This window comes from Anas acuta, chromosome 14 (assembly GCF_963932015.1).
Source record: "Anas acuta chromosome 14, bAnaAcu1.1, whole genome shotgun sequence".
NCBI classification, from domain to species: Eukaryota; Metazoa; Chordata; class Aves; order Anseriformes; family Anatidae; genus Anas; species Anas acuta.
Window position 1 is genome coordinate 20056575 of NC_088992.1, and position 25556 is coordinate 20082130.

A 25556-nucleotide genomic window follows, 5' to 3' on the forward strand; every position below is an offset into this window, starting at 1 on the left:
GAGGGAATACACATAGAGATTTTTCTATAATCCCTCCTAAATCTTTGTGGCTGCATTTTGTTGCTGTGACTTCTTTTCCTACCCCCAGTAGACACAGACCTGTTACTGCTCTCCTTTCTGCAGACAGGTCTACACTGGTGAGCAGTGCCACAAGCAGGGCCCTGCTCTCCTGCTCTGCTCTCAGATCCACACCTTTCCTGAAGTGCTATTCCCAACCTGAAAAGAGCGCTGGGGAAGGACTCCTTCCCTGCCTTACACATTGCATTCCTCCGTGTGAGATCTGCTCTTGACTCTTTTTCAGCACTAATCAGTGGATTTTGTTGTTTCCCCGCTTTATGTGTGTTTCACATCCTTTTCCATGCAACACTTTCCTAATCAGTAATTGTCCATCTGCTTTGTGTGCAGTAATTCCTGCCTCAGAAGCTCATCGTCATTAGGTCCATCAGCCTTCTGTGACAGAGCTGCCCTATGACAGCCACAGCATGAGTCCTAGATGAAGTCTCTTGAGAAACATCACTGAGTTTTGCCCTGGATCCATGTTCAGAACCACTCGGTCCAACTGGGCACTCAGGTGCAACAGGGCTGGCCCACACAGAGGGCTACAGGCAGCAGACTGCACCCGCATCCTGCCTCCCGTATCTCTGCCACCTGGGTATGAAAACCTGTGACTGAGAGCCACAGGCTTGTGGTGAAAATCCTACATTCATGGCAGCTGATCCTGTCCCACCACCGTGTAAAGGCTTGTAGCGAGCACACCTACAGTGCTCTCAGAAATGGGCCTGAGAAAAGAGGAGGTGGCATTTGCTGTTATGTGGCATGCCACAGAGCCACTACACACCTGCCATGCCAGCAGACCTCTGCACACACCTCTGGTTCCCCAGAGAGCAGCTCACCACGTGCTAGGAAAGGCTCAGCAGAAACCCTGACGCAGCACGATCTTAGCATCTGTTTAGGAAAGCTGTCTGTATTTATAATGAAGCCTGTATGTATGTCTGTGGTTTCATGCTCATTCATATGATATGTATACACAGCCAACAGTGAAAATGGCATCTCAACGTTGAGCAACGAGCACGTCATCTCAACCTGCTTGCATAGCCAGGCACACGACACCGCATCTGCAGCCCTGTGCTCCATCCCCAGCGCTGTGGCACCTGGAGGACACACAGGACCCGGCCCAGCACGCTGTCTGCCAGGACAAAACAACTGCGCTGTAAAAGGTTTTGACAAACTTACATGGCTGAGAGAGGCTGTGCAACAATTTGGTGCTTCGTGTTTCTGACTGGGCACTCGGTGTCTCCGGCTGAATTTGTCGTCTCGTGGAAACACAGCCATGCCACACGGCATGGTGTTCGGTTCGTAACTGCACTGATATTGTAGGAGTTTGGCAGACTGGGTTCCCTGGACCACGGTGTTTCCTTGACCACCCCAAGCACTGCTAACAGCTTCTGGTAGGACTTAGCATTGCTCACAAAGGCCAGATAGATGAGGAGACAAGTTTACAAGAGAAGAGGCTCCAGGTAGTCTGGCGGTATTTCCCCTGTTAACAACAGAGCAGCACGGCAGATAAGAGCCCTTGCCTACCTTAACACAAGCAGAAAAGAGATCTTAATTAATTCATTGTTTAAAAAAGTGCAGAGGGGCACAGGAATTCAAACTTCAGCTAGGTTTTTACTGTCTAATTAATGCTGTTGTACAGGGCTGGCCAGAGCAAAGCTGAAGGAACAAAGATTTTTTCCCACCAAGTCTCCATAGGAGATGCGGATGACCCACCTCGCTGTTGTAAAGGGAGGGAATGAGCATCGCTCCATGCTCCACGGCATTCCTACAGACACTCTGGGGTTAAAACTACAAATCTTTTTTGGTGTTGTCACCCATCTCTTTCACTACTTGACAGGAAGATCTCTGTTACGAGCAGTTTCCTTCCCAAGGAGGAGAGACTTCTCTGCCCCATGATGCAGAGGGCGGTGGGGACCTCAAGGGGCACAAATCCAAACCAAAACTGTCTGGACACAAACCCCTAGAGAAGACAACCTCTTGGTGGCCAGGGCAGACTGAGTTCACAGCTGTGATGACGGGGAAGGGGAGCTGCAGTGTGATGCCTGATTCAGTGCGGATGCTGCTGCGTGGCGTCCTGCGCCCAGCACTATTTTTGCCTGGGGTTGGAGCATCGGTGAAGGATGATAATCAGTGTGTACTCTGTTTGTCATTTTTCTTTGCACATGTCTTCGGCGTGCTTTTCTTGCTGCTGTTGTTTTTAGACATGCTTTTTTAATTCTTCATCACCTAAAAATGTTCTCCTGTGCCAAGATCAGAGCTTTGAGTCTTTCTTTGGCTCCCTATTTTTGGATCCCTGATCTGGGCTCTCATTGCTATTTTTTTCTGTTTTTAAATAAACAAAAGCTGTCACAATAAATGTCCACAGACCCAAAGAGTAGTGAAGGATCAGATGTTTGCCAGAGGGATGCAGCTGTGGAAGACTGAGGAACCGACTGAGAAATGTTGCAGCGCCAGCCACCCAGCACACGTCTCAGCTCATCCATCAGGCAGCAATGCCAGGAGGGGAAGGCAGGGGAGTTCTCAGAATGGGATAAACGCTGATGAGCCAAAGAGAGGCACTAAATCTGCTGTCACCATTATCATTCCTGCTAGGAATAAATAATGGTGAGTGCTCCCAGACCACAGCCCTTCTCATTTTCAAAATGCCAAGCAGCCAGAAGACACTTGGTTGCGGGTAAGCCTTTGCCTGCCTCCAAGCTTTTTCCTTGCCCTTCTTTCTGCCCAGTATAACAATTGCTGCCATGGGGCTGGCTCCAGCAGGGCAGGGCAGCACGGGGATTAGCAAAGCAGCAGGGGAGTACAGGGGCTGTGCCCCACACCACACCAGAACCCTGCGAGGTGAGGTTTCCAAAATCCTCCTCACAGGACCCCAAGCGCAGGTGGAAGACGGAGAAGGTGCATGCCTATTATACATCAAATGCAAAACATGAGATTATTGACTTTAACCAAGTACTGAAAAGTAACTTGAAATATAAATTAGTGTTCAAAGCCTGTTTCATCACTCATCAAGTAAATTTCAGCATCCCTGGTAAGCAGACCTGGCTCAATGTGGCTATTGAACACATCCCCTCACACCCAACCAGCGCTGCAAATGGGAGGAACCTGAAAATGCTACCTGGTCCCCAGCACTGTCCTCTGGAGAAGATGACCGTAAAGCTGGTCATGGAATTAAAAGTTCTTTCCCCAGACAGGGTTAAAGGAAAGTTAAGACTTCCTTAAAAGCAAAGCTGGCAGCCTTGTCCAAATTCCTGTGTGATCAGGCATGGACTGAGCAGGGAAGCTGAACTTGGCAACACCTGGCTCAGGTGTATCCTGTCCACCTCCCATTATCCACCTCACAGTGGCTTCAGCCCTGCTAATCAGAAAAATGTGACCAGAAACCATTTTTTTTAACAAGGACATTCTCCCTGAGACAATCTAGGAAGAGTGAAAGACCCTAAAACAGCTGCTGTGTGCTCAGAAGTAACAGCTTCCTCATTGCAGACCAGGCTGAGGACTCACCCATCCTTCCAGGAGGTCTCAGGGCTTTCTGCACATCCATATGCAGCCCATGCACCTCACAATCTACTCCCCACCTTTTAATTTTTACCTTTCCCTGTAACTACTCAGCAACATCTATGCTTGTTCCAGGAAACCAACAAGTCATCTTTTCCAATGCAGAAAGAATTTCTGCTACAACATGGTTCAGCTCAACTCTTCCCTTACTTGCACAGTCCCCAGAGGGCACCAGACTGAACTGTCCTCACTTTAAATAAGCATCCAGTCCTGACCAGACCTGCACATACCTGGGATCTGTTCATCACCTCTGCAGCTTACAAACCAGGCTGAAAACATCCTGAGACAGGTCTTCAGGCAGAACCTCACAGAAGCACCTGGGGGCTGGTGCAAGAGCTGAAAACCAATTTTTTTTGCCAAATGTTATTTTCCTTCACGTACTATCTTGAAACATAATAACATAAATCAAAATCTACATGGAGCACTCTTTCTCCTATCTAATCTCTTTAGTTAGTAATAGAGTCTGCAGCTCCTGGACAAAGGTGTAGCATTTTCGCTTTCACTGGCATTTTCCTACCAATATTTGCTATCAGTGTTACTCAGTTTATCGCCTTTCCTAACTATTGTGGTATTTCTCATTTCAGTGAAGTATTAATGACACTGAGGAGCACGCTGGAGTTTTTGTTGCCTTATCTTGCTCTGGGTCCTTGCTCTGGGTCCTCTCTTAATGGCAGCTCAAGTGCCCTTCTGGTCCCTGTGACCTTCTCAGCTTTAAAGCAAGAGCGGGACGATGTCCTGGATGAGCAAAGTGAACCTGTGTGATTTCATCTCTTACACCAAAAAAAAAAGTATTTGCTCCAAATCCTTCTTTTTAATCAACAGTTAGTCTGAAGAAGCTAGTCCTTAATAAAGCCCTAATTCTCTTTGATGTCTCCTACATAATTCATTGGAAGCACAATCTGCTGAGTAGGAGATTTTTTTCACGGAATATATATTTACCAACCAGCTTTTATACACCAAACAATGGCAGCATCGTGAGTTTCATGACAGTTTATTGGCATCCCATTGTCATGGCATTATAATGTAAAAGATCACTCTAGGCCCCCTATTGTGTAAATTCCAGAACAAAAATTTTAAAGTTACTATTGAAGAGACTATCAACACTTTCAGGCAAAAACAACCCAAATCCCCATGTCAGCATTTCTAAAGTGTCTGTATAAATCAAAAATAAACACCTCAGGAAAACACAAGGTTATGGCCTCATGAGAGAAGCATGTTGCATTGAATTGCAAAATCCACAGTGACCAGAGCCCATGTTTCTCCTTCTGCCTGACCCAGAATTGAATTGACAATCTCACACCCATCTAAGGCTAAAACAGTTTAAGAAAAAGCTGACTGAGAGCTGGTGCTCAAGGGGGCCATGAAGGAAGGAGATATTCCTTGTTGGAGCACTTTATTCTATAGGAAAGGGGATGCAAAGAAACAGTGGCCTGGTGCAAGTGTGGCATTTAGGAAGGACTTTCCAGCAGTTGCCCAAGGAAGGGTCCTGGATGATCGGGGACGCCACAGCTATTGATACAGGGGGGTCTCAGGGGTTAGTCACCAGCCACAGGACACCACCAGGCCCCTATTTTAAAGGGGTTCTGCAGATACTGAGGGGAAGTTTTAGTCAAGGCTCCGTGATGCTGATAGGGACAAGACAGGAGAGTGCTCAGTGCTGGCTGACTGTAGCCATGATTTCCTTCCAGGAGCTAAAAATTTACCTTGCACAGAGGTCTTCTCTGATATTTGCACCCACTGTGCCCTGACTTCATGACAGATTGTCACCCACACACCATGGTTTCTCATAAGGAGCCCATTTTTTTTCCTCTCTTTCAGCAGTTACTTCCTCCAGTGGTAAGTTTGGCAGTGGACTGGAGAAATCCTGAACTCAATGAGCAAAAGAGAGGAAATTCCCTTCTTCCTCCGATTTCCTGCTTTCCTAGTTATATTTTACATTGTGCAAGTATTGCTTGCTTTATCATATTAAAAGTAAACAGAAGTGTAGATAGGGCTGGTCATTTTCTTCCATGAGCTGTAATAGATGGTTCCGATCAATGAGATCATACAGCTAAGCAGGGCGCACAGAAAATCATGCACTCATAAAATACATCTTTGCAATTAGATTTTAATTGGCTCCTGTGATTTTCCCCTGATCAGCAAAGCTCTTAAACAAGTAGATGAAAGCAAAAAGGAGGAAGGAAGGCAAACTCCGCCTTCCACCAGCAGCAACAGGCCTCAAGCAATTGGTCATTACATGCTTACACAGTGGGTCTCTCTGCCACAGGTCCTGTTATACTTTCACCAAATTTTCACCCACCCTCATGGGGTGAGAGCAAAGGGGTGAAGCCCAGACCCATAGCACTGCATGTCACAAGCAAATCCAACCCAGAAGAGCCTTGTGCACCCTGCAAATGTCCCCCAGTGTGTTCACTCTATAGTTCCTTCACAAAATAAGTTTTTTTCTGGAAATCTCCTCGAAGTAAGAAGGGTGATGCAAGCCCCTGATATTCAGTCGCCTGCTGCCTGCCTCATCCAGCCTCTGACTTCCTCCCTGTTCTGCTCTGCTAGGCACAAAGGCTGTGCACATCAGGGAATATTTACTGATTTATGCAGCCTATGGAAGCCAAGAAGACCTTCTGTTTCCCATGGATGCTCTGGGGTTTTATGGCATTACACAGTGATGAGCTGTGAGGTGAACCTAGCTGCTCCACCATCAGAGCGGTGTCCTGCAGGCTGCAAAAGGACAAGCAGCACCTATTATTCCTGGGGACCTGCTGTGCTCTTCCTGCCAAATTTCAAGCAAGAAGCTGAGGTATCAAAGTTTTCCTGTTTCTCCTCGCTGGCAGTAGTGGGAACCCAGTTATTTGCCTAAGATTAGGCAGGACAGACCTGCAATATCCTCCTGAGAAATTAAGCAGGTCGTGTCTCCAGCAGACAGCATCCCCATGGCTATAAAGTAACTCTCCTGCTTTCATCCCAGAAAACACTGGCTTCAGAGTAAATCCTGGAATTCATTTAATAAAGACATTATTTTCTTTAAATGTCCCTCAAGACCTTTTAGTTTCTAATGCTTAGCATATGCACATTTGTACTAATTTTTGTTTAAAAGTCAGCTCAGGTTCAGCTTAGATCAGTTCCTTTTTAGTTTGAGCTAACTCAAGCCGCTCTAATATCAATTCTCAGAAACCTTATTTTAAAAAAGAAAACTGAAACATAAAGTAAGTTCTTGCTTCCATGAGCTGTCATGGCTTTCCATAGCATTTACATCACTTCCCAATGTAATCCTCAGTAAAACTTGGGCTCTGCGTGTCACTGGCACACAGAAAATAGATTTGGGTTTTATAATATCACAGATGCTTTTGAAAATCTTATTTATTTATATAAAGGCTAAGCAGCTAAAATAGGCCCTGTGCAATTCTGTGTAAAACAGGAGTAATTCAGGTTACATAAAAAACTTACAGTATTGTGAAAAGCAGAAGTTTACGACCTGGCAGTTATGACCAGTGACTACTATGGAAAAGTGTCACAATAACCACAAAACCAGTGAGATTCAGAAACACAAATATCTCTACGCAGTGTGAAGGGAAATCTGTGGAGTACAGCTTCGAGGGAAATGACCAAAGCATACCACTGGAGATATGTATAACTGGACACTTAAATGGGGTTACATCACACTGGCAGTCAGTCACCAATGGAGTTTGACAGGGCTCCTTTTCAGGGCCAGTTTTCTTTAACGTTTTATTAAATGGCTTGGATGCAGGACTCAAGGTATACTAACTACATTTGTGGGCAACACTAAGCTGAGAGGAGCTGTTGATTCCATCAAGGATAGAGGAGTCTTGCAGAGAGATCCTGACAAATTCGAGGGCTGGGCAATCACCAACAGTATGAAGTGTAACAAGAGCAAGTGCTGGATTCAGCACCAGGGATGGCACCACCCTGGTAGTAAATACAGACTGGGGGACAAGGGGCTGGAGAGCAGCCCTGTGGAAAGGGATCTGGGGGTTCTGGTTGATGGCAAATTGAAGATGAGCCAGCAGCAGGCCCTAGCAGCCAGGAGGGCCAACCTTGTCTTGGGGTGCATCAGGCACGGCGCTGCTGGCTGATTGAGGAAAGTGGGTGTCCTCTGCTCTGGTGCAGCTTCATTTTGAGTTTTGTGGGCAGTTTAGTGCATCACAGTATAAGGACATAAAACGGTTAGAGTGGCCAAAGGATGGCTATGAAGCTGGTGAAGGGTCTGGAGGGCAAGGCGTATGAGGAGCAGCTGAGGTCCCTTGGTTTATTTGGCCCAGAGCAGAGCAGGCTGAGGGGAGGCCTCATGGCGGCCTGCAGCTCCCTCACAGGGGAGCAGAGGGGCAGGCGCTGAGCTCTGCTCTCTGGGGACAGCGACAGGACCCAAGGGAACGGCATGGAGCTGGGACAGGGGAGGGTCAGGCTGGGGGTTAGGGAAAGCTTCTGTACCCAGAGGTGGTCGGGCACTGGGACAGGCTCTCCAGGGCAGTGATCATGGCACCAAGGCTGCCAGAGTTTGAGAAGTGTTTGGACAACGCCCTCAGACGTGTGGTCTGATTTTTGGGTGGTCCTGTGTCAGCCAGGAGCTGGACTCGATAATCCTGGTGGGTCCCTTTCAACTCAGGATATTCTGTCATTCTATTATTTTAATAGACCACAGCTGCTTTTTATACTGTCTACCTTCAGAGGCTGACAACTTTCTTGGCACAGTCTAGGCCAACACCTGATGTGCAGGCTTAGCTGGGCCCTATTCATCTTCTGCCCAATGAATAGGACCTCACTTTGCAAGGCACCCTGCTAATTCGAATGGCTGCACTCATAAAGCAAGGTACACAACACAACATGCCAGGTCTGGTCTCCGGCAGCTCACCCAGACTCTCTTCTCTCCTTGTATATGCCCCACCTGGCACTGCATCAACCAGAAGGTCTTGTCACACAACAGAGCCCAAGGAACAGCCTGGAGTTTGCCCCAAGAAGGGATCAAACTGCTGCCCAAAATCATTTCCTTTCATTCTGCCCTTCCAGACACTTTCATATGGGCTGTTGAGAAATCCTCACAGCCAAGTAAGAAATTTAACAGTTGTGTTTTTGTTTTGTTTTCTACTGTTAATACAGGAAACAACTGTGTTGTTTTTGTTGTTGTTGTTGTTGTTGTTTTTGTTTGTTTGTTATCATTCTCCATCTGATATTTTGGAGTTAATCATGTAGACATTTCCTTAGATACAGCTTTTCTTTTGTTTGTATTTTTCATTTGTAGATAAGAGAACAGATAAGATGATCAGAGAAGTCCTTTTCTGGCTTTAAATATCCATAGACAAAACTAGTGATAATATTACTGTTGGCTTTGGGGTGGGTAAGATTTTCCACACTGGAATCTGCTTTTCCATGGAATATCTCCCCAGAGAGTGATTGCTCATAGGGTGATAATCTGTCACTGGCATAAACCAGTGAATTGCCACAATAACAGTGTGTCACCTGCACTACAGACACTGCCAGAGCACATGCCAGGGGGTTATGCCTGATTCTGATACTAACCACTAACAGTGATTTGGAGAAGTCCCTTTTTCTCTCAGTTTTCCTTCTAAAAGAAGAAAATAATGGAGCTGCTGTCTTCAGAGAAAGGTGTAGAGTAAAAAAATACACTAGGGTAGGACAGTGGTATTATCATGACAACTTATGCTACTTGACATGCTGGCCAATACCTTTTCTCAGCTGGAAGTCTGCAAAGGTAGATGGCACTTCTTGCCAGGGAAAAGGGTGATTTGGAGAATAACCTCCAGCATATGCTGGAGTTGAATTTAAAGCTTTCTTTTCCTGTTGCAACTCTACCATGTGCACCCAGCAAAAGAGTTTTTCTGGATGTAGCATTCTGTTTATTTCTAACGTGCCTGGAAGATGCTTTCTCTTCATCTTTAACCCTCCTTCTCATTACCATTTCACTGATTCCTTTAGCCTCCCTTATCAGGCACCTCCATGTTCTAACTTCTAATTATATTCATTGCTATTACATGCCCTTATTTTTTCTGGGTATATATTGACTGCTTTTCATTTTTCATATTTTATTTCCTTTTTACCTTCTCTGCTGAATGATAAAAATTTTGCTCAGTAGTTTTTCCTGTTACAGAAAGCATGTCTTTGTAACATCCCCATGGAGGGCCCATAAAAAGGAAGTATCTTCCATTGTTTTGATTCATCTAAAATCAGCTGCATCTTTCAAGTCCTCAGGCAGACCTCTGAGAAAGGCTTTAATGGTGACAGAAGTGACTTCCCTGATGTTAACACAGCCATGGCACACCATAAAAAAGGCCAGAAATTCAGTAGATTGCCACAAACATTTTTCTGCAACTTTTCTGGTTCTTATGACACCAGCCTGGTTCCCACCTTGCCACTCACTTCACAACAAGGGCCCAGTGGCACACACCTTGTTTGGCTGAGGTGCCCCACTAGAGTCAGGACACCTCAGGACACCTACTTGTCTGATGAGCCAGGATTCCCGCATGGAAGAATTCATTCACAGGATCCACCATCCATCAGTCCAAATTAACCCTTCTGCATTTGAAGAGAGTGTTGTAAGCTTTTCATAGATGCCATGAGAGTGGCTGTTCAGATGCTGAAAGGAATAATGTCAAAGTTTACTCAAGCACTTTCAAGCATGAAGGTGGAAACCAACTCCTTCCTGAGGAACGGACACACCGTCTGCACCCTCCATGTGGCTTGACAAACTGAGTCTTGAGTGTACAAGAGAGTTGGGCAGGGCAGCAGCAGAGGACAGCACTGCAGTAGTGGGCAGACCCCAGAAATCTCACATTCCTGACCCTTGAGTACTTCTGATACAGACATATATATATATATATATATATATATATATATATATATATATATACACACAGTAACTTAGTGCCAGAGATGGGGACAGCCTGGAGAGTTGGCAATGTTCCCCAGACACCTGGATGGGCACACTGAGGAACCTACCTTTCAGTTAAGTTCCCACCCTGTGCTCCTCCAGGAGCTCAGAAGCCAGCTGGGAAGCAGCTGAGGTTCCCACTGGGAGGTACATCATGCCAAGGACCCGGGGGGAATGGCTGGCCCAGGAGAGATCCAACTGTGCCTTACCCCCCTGTAACGTACAACATCAAATTCATCTCCATGGGAACTATATTAAAAGCAGAACTTGTCTTTACTGTCTCAAACCAAAAGGGGAAAAAAAAAAAGTAAAATAAAGAGCCTCACAGCAGCGCAACTCAGGGTACACTGAGTCCAAGCGGAGCGGTGGCTCTGGTGCTCACGGCTGTGAGCGGTGTTGCTGCAGCATGAAGGGCAGCAGCAGCCACTGGCCATGATTTCAGCCTCCCATGCTTGGCTGAGCGTGGCTCTTGCCCAGCCAGGGACCAACAGCCAGGCCCTGAGCTTGAGGGGAGGCAGCGGGAACGAGGCGATGAGTGTGAGTGGGACCATATGGGTCTGATTTTCAAAGCCTATGCAGAGGTCTTGGACTTTTTTTGACTCTTTTGGGTCTTTGAAGCCATTGCTGTGGGTGCGAGTACCTTCACCAATGGGGCCAGAAGGAGGGGATGAGGGCACAGTGCAGGAGGCCCCAGGCTCCCACCTCGGCTCTGCAAAACACCAGATCAGGGGGCTCGGGAATGACTCCTGCCCCGGGGAGCAGCAGCCCCACCATCACACCTTCCAGCAGCGCACGAGCCACTGGGCAAGCACACCTGCCACTATTTTCTCTAATTGCTCCCCTAATCACATAAAATTTTCGAAGTCCTATTTGTCTTCTTACAGAGTAATTTGCTTTCAGCTGTGCATTGCTGGCTGCATCCCTCGCTGTAAGCCACGTGTCTACAGCCGCTCGAATGCACTGGGCTTGAGGAGGGGCCTAAATTGGATTATTTGTTCTAATAATAATAAGTCTAATGGAATTACACAACATGACCAAATTAAAGTCAGCTGCTCTGAAAGCCCAGGTTTCAGTTTCATGTTAGCTAAGAGAACAAGCAGACAGCACATCCTTTTCCCAGCTACTGACCCCCACATGTAGGCTCCCATGGGCGATAAGCTGTGCTCTGCACTCACCGAGGTGAGGGTTAGACCGTGCTGATAACCACAAGCGCCTACAGAAAAAAGGCAGCCCCACACCTAAATGCACCAGGGAGAACAGGGGTCATGAAGGAGATTAAATATGAAAGCCATGAAGCACTTTCCATCTCCCCCCCATAAGGTGCATGGCAGCGAGGTTCTTCCCAGCTAACAGCAGCCTGCCCAGCTGAATGCCAGCAGCCACATGTGCCCGCACAGCAGTAGCCTCGAGCTGCAGCTGGAGCTAGGCTGGATGTGCGTTTTACCTTTCCTGTGGCTTTACTCCCACCACCCTCTCCCCCCCAGAGGAGGCAGTAGCAGAAACTATGCTGATGTTCATCTCTCTGGGGACCTGAAGGGACTGCCCTGCTCTGCCACCCCAAAAGCAATTCCTGATGGCGAGGAATGATGCCATGATTTCTCTTCTCCTGTATCAGCACAGATATAGATTATATCTATATAAGCAGATGATAGGATAGACAAGGCCAAGCACATACCTGAAGGTAGAAGTTGCCGTCACCATCTGGGATAACATTTTGGAGGTCAGTGCAGGGCAAGTAGAAAGGGTCCACCCTGATCCTCAGCATCTTTTCAGACAGCATTTGGAGGGAAACACTCAAATTCCCAGAGCAATCAACCAGGCTTACAAAGAGCTGTTATTATCATTTAATTTGGTGTATTGGTCTTCTTAGACTTGGAAATTTTTTGAGAAACTACCTGAGGAATTAAGCACAGGGACTGGCACATCAGAGTAGAGAATGGTTTCTCACTTGGCATTCATCACCATCTATTTCAGCAAATGGGCTAGGGAAGCCAGAAGTGGATAATTAGTTAATAGTTTTCCCATAAGGGAAGATTTTCTTTAACCCTCAGGAGCTTAGCGATTGTTATGCCCTGACACACAAGGCTCTATTGACTTGGCACACTGCTCGGCAAGATGTTTAGCTGCAGAACTCTGTGTTTCTACAAGGTGCACTACAGGCTTTGTGCTAGATCCCATGGCAGTGTGAATCAGCAGGGCTGCATGACGAATTACTGAGAGTGCTGCCATTCACACAGGCTGGGCACGGGACCAGGCCTGGGGCCATCACCCTACCCCAATTCTCCACTCCCATACACCAGCAAGTGCTGAAAGGACAGCACAGCAGCCCCCCACTTTTCACACCAATGCCAGCTTTGGTTTCAAACACAAACCCACAACAAAGATTTCCATATTGTGTAGCGTGACAGTTTGATGTGCAAGGCAATATGTTTCCTCCTTCCACCTCCTTGGCACACACTCCAGACCTTCCCTTGCTGTTCCTACAGTGAGGGAAATAGCAGGAAGAATGCTCAGCCCCTGCAGAGGACCCCGCTGTCCACACCACAAGGCTCTCAGCTCCTTCCACCCCCCCTAGAGCACCACAGGACCGGAATCTGGGCCCCCTCCTTGTCATTGCATCCCCCCAGGCACTGCCTCCTGCTGTCTCCAGCTGAGGATGGAGGAGCACAGAAAACATCAGAGCCCCGAGGGGTCCTCAGAGGAGCGGTGGGGTATTCATGCCTCCTTTCCAGCATCCTTCTCACCATGACCTTCCTGCACTTCTCTATGCCCTGTCGAACCACCTCTCTCTGTTTCTGGGAGGCATTGCTCCTTGCCTTCCTCTGGCAACCCCTGCCTCTCGATGTAGGCGGGCAGCTCTCACCCAGAGGACTTAGACCCTTGTTCTTTGTTCTGCCTCAGATTACCTGGAGATAGGCACTACTTGCAAGAGGGGAGCAAAGGTGGAAACCTGGAGATGTGCCAGCTGGTTCCAGAGCATGGGGAGGCCACAGCGGCAGCGAAGCACCAATGGCACCCGTGGGAGCGCAGCTGGCACAGAGGAGCTGTGCATGCAACTTTGGAGGCTTCCTAGAGAGCTTGGACAGGCACACTCAGCGTGCTGATCCTGCCACTTTTAAATCTGTGTTTACAAAGTCCTGGGGAAATTAAACTATTTAAGTCTATCCCCAGCAGGGGACTGTTTAAAGAAATAGAATAAATGTACCTTGGTGTGTAAATACTTATTATTTAGGCAAACAAACAGGTTCACTCATATGTTTGTTTTTCAATTCAGTTACTGGACAGTATTGACGGTGCTTAGGTCGGGCTGGGAGAGGAAAAAGGAAACAGCGAAGACCTTTCCAGAGGCTGGAAGGCAGGTGCTGCTACTCGCACACTGCAAGGGGTCCCCCTCCTGGGGCGAGCCCCATGGGGAGACGGGTTCCCTCCTGCCTGGAGCATGCCCACAGATCCTTCGCCACTCGCCTGCCCCCGGAGCTGTTCTGCGCAGCGCTCTGCAAAACCCCGTGCTGCCTCCCTGGAGACTGCCCATGTCCCAGGCTATCCATCACCCCTGAGCAAACTCCAAGCAACCTTGTAGAAAAGTCCACCTTGCCTTTGCTATCCCAAGCAAAAGTAGCCAACTGCTGTAACACAGGGCAGAGGAAACCATTCTCCTCCAAGAAACACAGCACAATATTCCAATTAAAAGAAAACCATTTGATTTTTAAAAAGAAATGATATCATAATGACATCACACACTTCAAAGCACGGTCCAGGCCAACTGCCACTCCTGTCTGGGAGCTTAAAGCCCATCAGCCAGGACCAATCTCCTTCCTAGATGCCCCAAAGCAGCAGAGACTTACAGCTGTGTAATGTTTTAATTACTCACCCTTCTACAAAGTTTCCATAGGGGAAGTTTGTTTTGGAGCTAGGCGAGATGCTTTGGGGGTTTCAGGAAATGACACAGGTTTTTCATTCAGACACAGCTCCATCCCTCCTCGCATCAGATCCACAAATTGGCTCCTTTCCCAGTACCTGAATGCACTTAGAAATGAATAGGACACCTGCTAACTTCCCTCATCTTTGGAGTAAGTCTGAGCAAGGTTGATGTTCAGCAGCAAAGAAACACGTAGCCTCAGTGCCATGGGATTGTAATGGATACAGAGCCTGGACAGCCTGGATGTGACAGGGAAAGCTTTGCACTGTGGACCCCAGGACGTGGCTGTCAGAGCACAGAGCTATCTAAATTCCAACAGCTCTGCTCCTGGAAAACATCTTCCTTCAACACCACTTAAGTAATATTTCCTATTCCTGCAAAGACCGACAAGTCTCTCTCCCTGGTAACTTTCTCAGTGGCATCAGGCTCCTGTTCTGTCCCAGCTGGAATACTGGTTTTCTCCTTCTTGTGGGTCACCGCTGACAATTCCAGCAGTTTGCAGAATATCACTAGTTGAACAGATGCAGTGGCACGCATTCTGATAACAAATCCCAGTAGGAACCCCGAGGGGGGGTGCTCCTACCTCGCTGGCTGTCTGCACTCACACACCTCAGCCTTCCCCCCCAGCTACACCAACAAAAGCAACGGCACAAGTCAACACCGACGCTCCGGGCACCCGCAGATGCCCACATAATGCCACATACAAAGGCACAGCCACGACACACAAGTCTGGGTGCACACTGAGTGTGGCTGCACACCGGATCAGGGCGCACACCGCCTTCACCCCCCGAAGCGGGCTGGTGCATTCACACAGGTGCAGCGCACGGAGCCAGCCCCGAGCAGAACGAGGGACGGTAGCTCCGGACCGACCCCACGAGTCCGAGTCCCGCCGGCGTCCGCCCCCCGTCCAGCCCCGTCCCCCTGAATCTCCCCGACCCTCGATCCCCTCTCTCCCCGCTCCCAGCTCCCCGGGGCTGCCCCGGGGCCGTGCCGCCGCCTTACCAGCGCCGAGCCGGAGCCGGGCGCACGGCGCGGCTCCCCAGGCGGTGCGCCTCCTCATCGCGGCGGCGGGGCAAGACGGGGATGCCCGGGCCGGTGCCAGCGGGGGCTGTAGGTGTGCTGACGGGGTGCGCGGGGGTGACCGTCGGCCGCCCGCGGGGCTGCGGCGCTGCCCGCCGAGGAGCGGCAGCAGCGCAGAGCGCGCTGCCCCCGCCCCCCCGCTCCGCGCCCGCCCCCGGCCCCCGGCCCGCCCCGGCCCGGCCCCCGGCCCCCCCAGTCTCCCACCTGGCCCTCAACCCTCCCCGGTCCCCCCCGGACCGCGCCGGTTCCCCCTGTCCCGCCCCGGTCCCCGCCGGTTCCCCCCTGCGCACCCCAACTCTGGCGCGCAAAGTTGCACCCGTCCCGCTGCCGCCTCGCCCCCCCCTGGATTCCCAAGCTGCAGGACACCCCCCGGGTCGAGTGGGACCCCAAATCCCCCACCCCCGATCCCGGCAAAGGCCGTCAGGAGCTTCACTTCCAAGCCAGCTTCAGGGGTTTGTCCCCCCCGGGTGAGAAAAGCGCGGAGCAGAGCCCTGGGAGATGTTGGGAGCCCGTTTTTCACTTGCGGTGTCAGCCCAGCTCCGTTGGCATCAGGAGAGCGTTGGCAGCTGAAAATCCGGCCCTGTGACCCTAAAACCCTCTGTCTTGGCAGAAGTGGCCACCACAGGCAGCTCATCATCACGGTTTTTAAAGTGACTATTGCAATAGCGGACTGAGCATAAAAGCAGGACCTGAGCAGCTCCATCTTCAGGTGTGCTCGCCCCCACACCCAGATCTGAACTTGCGGGTTTTGGGGACATTAAGGGTTTCAAGCTGCAGTGCACAGTCACTTGGACATTGCCTGTAAACATCTCATGTATACACGCGGCTGTGAGCCGACAGCTGCAGGGAGGATTTCTGACCAGACCTGCTTTTGGAAGTGAAGCGGTAGTTTTCCACCTGCCAGCACTCGGTTTCGGCTGCATCCCCAGGGTCTGGCAGGATTCCCTCCACCTCCAGTGCCTCTGGGTCTCCGTGAGACCTCGGTCCTCCCTTCCCTCTGTGTAACAACATGGGCTCCGTGCTGTGCCCTAAGAAACATGCACAACAGCCACTGCTGAGACAGGTAATTCACAAACTGAAACCCAAGTCGTGGGGCTACAAACGTTGGCTGATCTGACTCTGGGAAGCTGAGGCTGCTGAGTGAGATCCACGGCACGGGCTCAGGCAGAGCACCACGCTCACACAATGCCTCGTGGGCTTTGTGGGATGCCCCGAGGGGCGGCATGGGGAACCCTAAAGGCTGCTGCTTCTCAGAGGAGAACTGCACTGGGACAGGGTGATCCAGAGCACACAAAAGCTCAGAGAAGTAATTTTGTTTGTAGCTATTTGCTTCATGTCTTGTATTTGGGTCCTTCCACCTGGAAATGGGACATTTTCAAAGGTGTGCAGAGGCAGAGAAACCAGAGCGCCCAACAATGTAAAATATACATTGCTTGCTGACATGTCAAGTTTCCAAAAACAAATGCATATTAAACAGTTTCTTATCAACTTGTTTGATAAGAAACATTTTTTAAGGATCTGAGGATTTTTGACAGATCTTTCAACTGCCTTCTCTGAAAATTTGGCGGTATTTTCAGCCACAGCCAGAAAACATGCTTCCCAGGCTGCCAGGCGTCGTGTTTGTTGCATGCATTTGTTCATCACTATAGTAACTGAAAGGCAGATTAAGAATAACATTAAGGAAAGTAGGACTGGGATTAAATCCCTGAAGCAACACCTTGTCACCTTTTGGCTTCTCAGACTTGCACCACCGAGGCCAGAGTGGACAGGGCTGGGCTGCTAGGAGCTGAGAGAGATCATTTTGAAACTGAAAGTTTGTCCTGAAACAATTTGGTTTCGTCTTCTCTGTAGTACTATTTTTTTGGACAACTCCTTGTTATAGCTCCTCTACTTTCCTGCTCACTCAGTACTGGTTTGGTTTGCTCTCTGTTCACAGTAGCACGCAGCTGTAGCTCCTCCAGACAGGACTGCAGCCCTCGGAGCTCACTTCCCTTCACAGTTGTTCTGAGCTGGGATCTCCCTGAGGATCAGGATCAAGAGCCAAGGATGGTGGGGAAGGGTGCATGAAGGAGGCAGACTGCAAGACCCTCCTGTTTTGGGGTGCTTCTGCACCCTAAGAACAGAGCATGTCATCGCTTTGGGACAGATTAGAGCACAACTCCTTTTCATGCAAATCGCTCTCCAGGTTTATCAAAGAGTTTATTCAGCACAAATGGGATGCCTACAAAAATTTAATTAAAAAGAAAAATTGGAAAGGATTATAGAGGGAGATAAGGCAATGGCTTTTTTTTTTTTTTTCCTCCTTTTTTCCTTCTGTAACAATAATAAAGCCAAAGATCTAGTTGAGAAAAGAAGTCGTCAAGTGATTCATCGGGACTGAATCACAGTTGCTGTGCAGCGGAACACGCTGCCTTCACTGCTGCAGCAGGAACTCCGGAGCTGCCTCAGATCACTGGCTGCGCTTTCAGGCACAGATGTAAGCCAGAAAGAGGGAGATAAAACCAAGTTGACAGGGATGCTTTTTGGTGTGCGCAGCATGCTCCCTTTGAATGCAGCATGGTCTCCTTCGTCCAGTTGCGTGGGATGGATTTTATTAAAAAGAGAGCCTGAATAAATGTGAATTCTTTGAGGGTTATACCTGCCATTAGATCATGCAGCCCTCCCACTCTGCTGAGGAAGGACTTCTTTCTCTTTTCTATTCCAAACAGCAGCTTCCCTGCTCTCGCTGGGAGGTTACCACCACAATCAGCACTGCTCCTGGCCATGGCAGCTGCTGGTACCCAGACCTAAGGGAAAAAGTCCAGCTATGGCAGCTGAATGCCTCAGACTTCTCAGTGGTTTGGATCCCAAAAGCATTTTGAGAAGGAAACCTCTGAGAAGAGGTAAGGCACTAGGAAAATTCTGGTCTTCATCTGACTGAAAGCACCAGCTGATGCGGTGCTCATCCCTCCTTAGAAGTATGTCTCACTGTTGTCACCTCCTCCTTTCCTTACATTATTCATTATCTGGGCCAGGGAGCTCTCTGGATCCCACACCACTTCCCTGCAGCCAAGTTCCTGGACCCACGATAAAAGCGCGCAGCCTGATGGGAAGTATCCAACCCGAAGTGATCAACAAGAAGGGGGTCACACCAGTGGGACCTCAACAGCCAGGTCTTTAGGTACGCAAACTGCAACAGCTGTGGTATGAAATCCTGCTACTTGTCGAGCACTGATTTATTCACCACACCTGCTTTATAAGACTATATGTACATGGATATGTAAATCTAAAACGTAGTTTATGGCAGGTCTGACTTTTAGCTTTAGAGATGTGTAAGATCAACTACCCCTTTCCTGGTTACATTTGTGCTTGCTAGAGCCTGGTATCAGGGGACGAGTTTGTCTTTTTTTTTTTTTTTTTTTTTATGAGAGACCATTTTTTGGAGACAAATTTCCCATTTACAATCCATGAGCTGGAAGCTACAAAACAATCCATCAGGAATTTAAGGACGAGGGAGGGTGCAATGACAGCCAATAAATGAAGCACCCTGAGCAGAAAGGCTGGTGCTGCAGGGAGGACAGAAGGCAGTGCCTGCACTGGGGCTGCCTCCTCCTGGGCTGCCTCCTCTCATCCCTCCCTGCAGGATTGATCTTGCAGGCTGGCACTGCTCCTGGCTCTGCTTCTTCTCCGTTGCTCCCCAAGACGGAGCAGTGTCTGTTGGAGAAGTATGCTTCCCTGCTCTTGCAGTGCAGAGTGAATTGGGTTGTGTACTCTGCTCTCCAGCATCGTCCTCAGGTTTTGGAGGCAAGAGACCTGGTTTGGAGGCAGTGATCTACCTCCTGCCTTGCCCCCGGCATTGAAGAGAGCTGGCTTATCTGCTCTCACAGCACCACGGGGGTTTGGCTGCTCATCCCATTGCACTGCAAGGACACTGGATGCTGCTGCCACGAGGCTGGGACCACATAGATGGAACCAGTGAAATGCTTCTGGTATAAAAGTGGCAAAATTGAGAGAAGCCAGAGTGCAGGGGAGCTTGGTGGCATCCGGAGCTGCCGTGCATGGTGGCTCTTCTCCAGCCACATGCCATGGCATGCTGACTTGGGGGCGAGCCTTTTTAGCACTTTTTCCCCAAACTCCCCCTCTGTGTCCTCTCTGACAGAGGCTGCACAGACCTCACACCTTCCCAATCCCTGCCGGAGCAGCAGCGCTGGGCTGGCTGCAATACATGTAGCTCAAGCAGCAAGGAGCCGGGGCTCGGCACCCATCTGCTCGGAGACCTCCTGAAACCCCCAGATAGCTGCGGAGTCACAGAGAGGATCCACATGAGAGCTTCACTGAGCAGCAACCCCTGCTGTGCGGGAGCCCTCACCACGCTTCCTAATTTATATGCATATGAGCTGTACATATTGCCATGCATACCATGCTGCAAGTGAATAAGGATAACTATATGCAACTGTGAATAAAAGAGCCGAGTGAATCATTCATCATGGATTATTGATAGGATTAATTTCACCTCTTCTTCTGCGCTCAGGATGCCCACCAGTTCCCCCTGAATTTATTCTCCCTCCTTTATTAAATATTTTTGAAGATGAAGGAAAGTAAAACCAAGTCGTTTTTCTCCTCTTTGCTCAGATGAGCACAATGTTTGCCATCAGGTTAACCCTACACACTCTCCCAGAAAGTGAATGTCTTTTTCTGGCATTAGAGCTTCAACATCTTTCCCCCGATAGTTCATATATGTAAGGATGGGGATCTTTGAAGAGAAGAGAGAGGGACAGGCAGGAATGAAGGGGTTTCACTAGCTGATGGGAACAAACAGACATGAGTGGTGCTCAGCAGGGCCCGGTCATCTCTGGGCAGGAAGGGACGCGGCTGTGAGCAGTCGACTCTGTGGGTTTAAACATACCCACATGCACCAGTGAGCACAGATTCAGACAGGAGCCAAAGGAGACAATGGGATCTTTGAGGTCTAACCAGCCAAATCGGGGTGCTCAACGCCATGCTTCGTAATTCATGCTACTAAACGAGTCACTGAATTTTCCTTTGACACAGCACATCCGAGTTAACCACAGAGGAAGGTGTTCCATAGTCTGGAAAACAGGCTGGTTTATTTAAGTGCCTAAACATGGCTATAGAAACCTCACTGTGGGAACAGTTAGGAGGGGAAGAGAGGTGATATGCGTGCTGTTTAAGCTAGGTCCAAAAATGAAGCCAGAAGGCTGCTTGAGCTCCTGTTTCTGTCACCAAGGAGAAATAGCTCTCTGGACCTGAGCTGATGTGCTGCCCAAGCACTTCCCCAAGCCGGGCTCCTGCTGAAGCTCCTGCTTTGGTTGTCCTTCTCTTTCCCTGCCCTGTGTATTGCATCCAGACTTTGTACGCGCAGTTTAAGGTAAAATAGTTTTCTAGACCAAATCTCAAAACAGGAAAGACAAGATGTCTCCAGAAAGCTCTGCTGATGGCTGCAGCTTCCCTGTGATCACTCTTCAGGTCACCCCCTGGGATGGCCCAGGGACAGTTCTCTGCCAAGCCAGATACCACTGCAATTTAGGCAAGCTGCCTAAGTGAGTTTTTTCAAGTTCTTAAGACAGCGGGAACTAGACAGGCAAGTGATTTAAAACCCTGTGTGCAGCCTCTTCAAGGAGCACAGCTGCCCTTCCCAGGCCTTCCAGGCAGCTCACAAGCATGATGAGGTCCAAGCCAGTCCAGGGTTGATGGTACCAACGAGCCTTAGGAGGATGGAGACAGGCCCTTGACCCTTGCCACCTCCCGACAGCTTTGTGAGCCTGGAGTATTCAGTCAAAGTGTTCATGTGCGGACATTCCCATGGCTCTGTTTCCCACTCCTGGAGCACTCCAAATCCAGCTGCAGGGGAGCAGCAGCCCCCAAGGTGTTCACACACTGCTGCCTTTCAGAACACGTCTCCTTGCACACCAAGACCTCTGCTGGTGTCCACACCAGCTGGCAGCATCCATGTCCCAGAGCATCCAAAGCAAAGTGCTGCACTGGGAATCCAACATTCCTTCAACGTTCCCTTTGCACCACTTTTGCATGTCTGCTCCTCTCCAGGCAGGATGTTGCCAACCCCATTTTACAGGTGTTTTGTGTATGTCCCATTATTTGGGGGGGTGAACGCCTGGCACCCTGACCCCGCAGCAGCCCCATTGCTGCACACTGACAGGCCAGCAGTGACTGCTGCAGATGGCTGCGTTGTGCTGGGGACTGAAGGCTGCTGTTTCCATGGCAGCAATTCGACGACTCCACTTGTTATCAACCCTACTATTAAAATGCAAACAAAAATAAACCAGGAGAGTGACTTTTCCTTTCCCACTCTTTGGACTTTGGGGGGAGTGTACACTCTCTGGACCCTGCTGGAAACCTCAGGCTGCCACTGTGGCTTTTCCCACCTGGCTTTCCCAGTTTCCAGCTCGTGCTGGCACTGCACAAACAGCAGGGCAATGTTAGGGTGCTGCACAGCTTTTGGGGCCTTGCAGGTTGGCTCGGACCAGCCCCGCTGCTGTCAGCCCCATTTAGCAGGCTGGTCCCAGGGCCGGGAGCCAGTGGCCCCTCTGGTATCGGGGTGCCCAGGAAGGAAAACCACGGCCCTTCATGGAGATGGAAAGCCCACTCCCTAAGTCCTCTCCTTGCTTAGTGAAACAATGGTATTTCTGGCCATTAATTCCCCATTACAAAAAAAAAAAAAAAAAAAGGCGAAAAGGCGGGTTCTTTATCCAGAGCTGTTCAAAGACAGAACAGGCTGCAGCCCACAGGTGGTTCCCAAGCCCTTTCTGGTGATCGCACACTTGATTAGCTCACAGTTACCACAAATGTTCACCCAAGTGCTGTACATGCTGGAGCCTGTGGCCAATGTCCTGTGCCAGGATGGCTGGCTGTTCACTGAGTGGCTTTTTCAAGAACCATGCTGATCACTCTTCTGTTTCCAGGATGGCATTCAGTGATTTGCAGCAGGTGAGGACATCACAAGTTAAACTGGGAGCTCTCAGAGCTGTGATACCCATTTGTTTCCACAGGATTTGACAAAACAGACCCACGGCTACTCCTCCTGCTTCATCTCAGACTGAAAGCTGCGGCTGGGATTTGCAGAAGTAGCCTGGGGTCTGATATGTGCAGAAGACAATCAACTGCATTCACTTCCAAGAAACAAACACCAGAAATTCCCCACCCAAATTTAACTCACCTGCTGTACCACATTGAACCTTCAGTCATTGCTGTGCCATTTGCACTTCTTCTTTCTGCAGCTTCCACGCTCTTTGTGGCAAAATATACTGTAATATTTGCATGGCCTTGAAGGGAAATTCATTGTGCAGCTTCCCAAACATGGCAGAAATTTTAAGCAGATAATGGGCACACAGAAGGCCAAGCTGGGCACCGGGGTGAAAGTGCTAGGCAGGAGGAAATCAAGGTTTACCGTCAGCAACAGCTGTGCTTCCTCTTTGAGGCCACACAGAGCGAGTTATTTGCATGAATAAAGGTTTATAGGGAAGAAAAAAGGAATTAAAAAAAAAAAAAAAAAAAAAAAGAAAAGAGAGAAAACAAGGGAAGAATGAAATAACTGCTCGTGGCCCAGCCACAGCTGCCTGAAGAATCACAGCAGGATGCAGCCCAATTATTGCAGTGCTTGGGCAGTAACAGTGCCCCATCTCATCCTGTACTTTATTTCTTGCAGCTGCCACTGGAGGATGCCTAAGGAGGACCCTAGGAAGAGGGATTTGGGTGTGCAGGATCAGGCAAGCACACTTCCCTGGGACACTCTCCAAACCTCCAGGGCTCTGCGGTTAAGCAAGTCCTTCAGCCAGAGAGGACACCGCTGGCTCCATTAATTGTTCTCCCATTAATTTCTTCTGCTGTGTCATAAGCACATTTTTGGCGAGGTCTTCCTGCATTAATTACCTCTTCTGCAAAGAGCCCTTTGGCGTGTTTGGAGCATAGCATGCAGCCATTACAGCTGGTGCTGTTCTACATGGACCGAAGGGAGCAGCAAACGATCCTTCCCCAACACACAAAGCCTGGCACCTCTGGGGGCTTCTCCTGGAGCTAATGCTTTAAGATGCACTAATGTGCCTGCTGCTGTCAACGTGCTCACGCCAGATGTGGACACATGTATGTGAAGGTGAGAGCTGTATGCCTCTGGTCTCTGGCTCCTTGTCCCTGGGAGTCACCTGCTCGGCCTCTGTGGTGATTGCTGCTGCAGGGACCTCGCAGTGCCGCGCTCTCCCCAAGCACCCCTCCATCCTGCAGGGTGCCGTCCTTGCACCTTTTCTCCCTGACCCTATGCTCAGTGCCGGGCTCTGTGGGGCCGTGTGGGCCAACATTGCCATCCAGTGGCCACCGAGCCCAAACTCCCCTCGAGCACATCGCTGCAGGTGGGACAGCCGTCAGTGAGTGTCCCGTCACGGAGTTACTTGCCCTCAGTTTGCTGCCGCATCTCGAAATAAGGAAATGCTCTCCGGGCTCAAACACCCCCGGACGGAAACACTCACAGTAAGTCCTGGTGGGTGCCCAGGGGCTCTCCCACCGCACCCGGAGAACCAGGGCCACCCTGTCCCTGCTGACACCGTCCCCACCGAGCCCAGCACGTTGTTCTGTGCTGCACGCTGCCTGCTTGCCACCGTCCATCCCATGCAGCAAACGTTGCTTTTAGAGCAACTATTGGTTTGGGACAGAGAGCTGACACTTGTTGGAGGATCAAAGATTCAATTAAATGCTCTTAAAAAAAAATAAAAATGAAAAAAAAAAATCCAAAAGCAACAAGAGATGGAAAAGCAACAAACAGTTTCCCTTGCAAAGACAGTTTGAAATGGGAACAACACTGAGATGTCAGTGTTCGGTACTGCTATTTCTCCTATTATCTATTAGCCACTTCGTGAGTCTCAGCTGCTGTCTGGCCTGGCATGTATTTTACAATACATTTAATCTTGTCTCTGCCTTATAAAGAAACCACAATTGTACCTGCTGAAACACACTTCTCAGTCGCTAAAGAAAGAAAGAAAATACAAGAACAATTTTCCTGTCATTGAACTCCCTTTTCTCAGCCCCTAGGGATAACCACTTATATGCTTTTTCCATGACTGTGGGCTATGCACTTTTTTCTAAAGACACAACAACTGTCTGCATGGGCTTCCAGGAGCTGGGGCTGTTCAGACCCCCTCCGAGGAGCTGAGGAGCTGACAGAACTGCAGGATTTGGTTGCCGAGCCTGAGGGCAGCAGATGCCCACGTAGCTGGATCAGAGCCCAGCCAGATGCTCGGCCTCCAACTTGCCCTCCTCTAAACTTCAGGATTTTTTAGACCAAACAAATAAAGCTAATTTCAGTGCCTCTCCCTGCCATGCCATCTTTCTCTTTTTACCACCTTCCCTGCCCTCCTTTGAGCCATTTCTTACTTTCCAAAATCTCCTCAAATCCCAGTCCCAGACCATGGACATCACCCTGTAACCTCGCTGGCCTTATCACCTGGGAAGGAAACCGAGGGATTCCCCTGGATTATCCCCACAATTGAGCATCCAACCTCCAGTGTGGTTTTATTCCTTAATTATTTTTAATTCTGCCTGTTGTTGCTGTTATTGTTATTAGCACTAAGTACTCAGACTCTCTGAGGACATTACACCGTGTGCTCATTAGCCAGCCAGATGGCTGCTGCCAAGAAGGTGGCGGGGGACCACCGTGTGCCTGCCCTCCTCATGCTTCCCCACCACCCCCAGCCCCTCCTTACTGTCCTGGGGAAAAGTCGGGACAGGGAAAAGCTACAGAGCCGTTTTCCCTGGTGAGGTTGCCTAAGTGCCACCGAGATGTGAGCCTCTATGCAACTAACAGCGCACCAAGGAGCACAGTACTGGCTGAGAAATAGAAAGAAGTGTCACCGAGCCAGTGAGGAGGATTTTCATTTTCTGGGCAATGAGTGAGGGCAGCGTTATTGTCACTACAGGGCCTGCACCGGGAGCATGGGGCCCTGGGCAAGTAAAAGAGAGTCCTTTTGATCTCTCTCCCCTCCCTGATGGACTTTCTGATTAACAGACAGAAAATGATCAGACGCCGAGTGAAGCAAATTGACT

The 25556-nt window shown here is 49.4% G+C and overlaps 1 protein-coding gene across 5 annotated transcripts in view; it reads right to left on the bottom strand.

Moving 5' to 3' along the window:
• The window catches only part of HTR4 (5-hydroxytryptamine receptor 4), a 136163-nt gene extending 120513 nt beyond the window's left edge, over nucleotides 1-15650 (bottom strand). For all 5 annotated transcript variants that reach the window (XR_011101281.1, XM_068697733.1, XM_068697735.1 and 2 more), the window contains exon 1: nucleotides 15432-15650. The gene's annotated coding sequence lies outside the window, so the exon portion shown is untranslated. The remainder of the gene's footprint in view (nucleotides 1-15431) is intronic.
• Between the last annotated feature and the right edge of the window lie 9906 nt (nucleotides 15651-25556).